This window comes from Seriola lalandi, unplaced genomic scaffold (assembly GCF_002814215.2).
Source record: "Seriola lalandi dorsalis isolate HSWRI2012SDOR001 ecotype SW California unplaced genomic scaffold, Sedor1 jcf7180002054958, whole genome shotgun sequence".
Classification (NCBI taxonomy): Eukaryota; Metazoa; Chordata; class Actinopteri; order Carangiformes; family Carangidae; genus Seriola; species Seriola lalandi.
The window spans coordinates 164,489-164,949 of NW_019525509.1; positions in this window are offsets into that span (position 1 = coordinate 164,489).

The following is a 461-nucleotide window of genomic DNA, read 5'->3' on the forward strand; positions in this document are numbered from 1 at the left end:
GGAGGAGTGCAAATCACTTTTTCTTCAAAGTTAGAGTGAAAGCGTCAGTTGGCTAGAGTGCGTGAAGCAGTAAAAAATAACCTTTATTTTTATTTTTAACTCGAGCTCACGGCCAAACCGTAAAAAGGAGACAAATAATTCTTTCTCAAAATGTAGACATAGTTGTTGGGATTCATAAAATGTAACTTTGACTGGCAGGGTCTGCACAAAATTTAAACGGGGGTGCCGAGTCCGGCAGCAATACCTGTCTCACTCTCATTGACACCTAATGTAATCGCCTTTTTTTTTCAAAAGAATCTCTCTCTGTCTTCGCACTGAGCTTACTCACTCATTTTAAGGAATATCTGAATAAAATAGAGACTGTAGAAACTTCTGGCTTCAGTGTCTCTCACGGTGTTTTCGGTTTTTGAAAAGAAGTAACAGTTTTCTCATAATTTGCAGTTGTTTGAAGCCATGTAGAA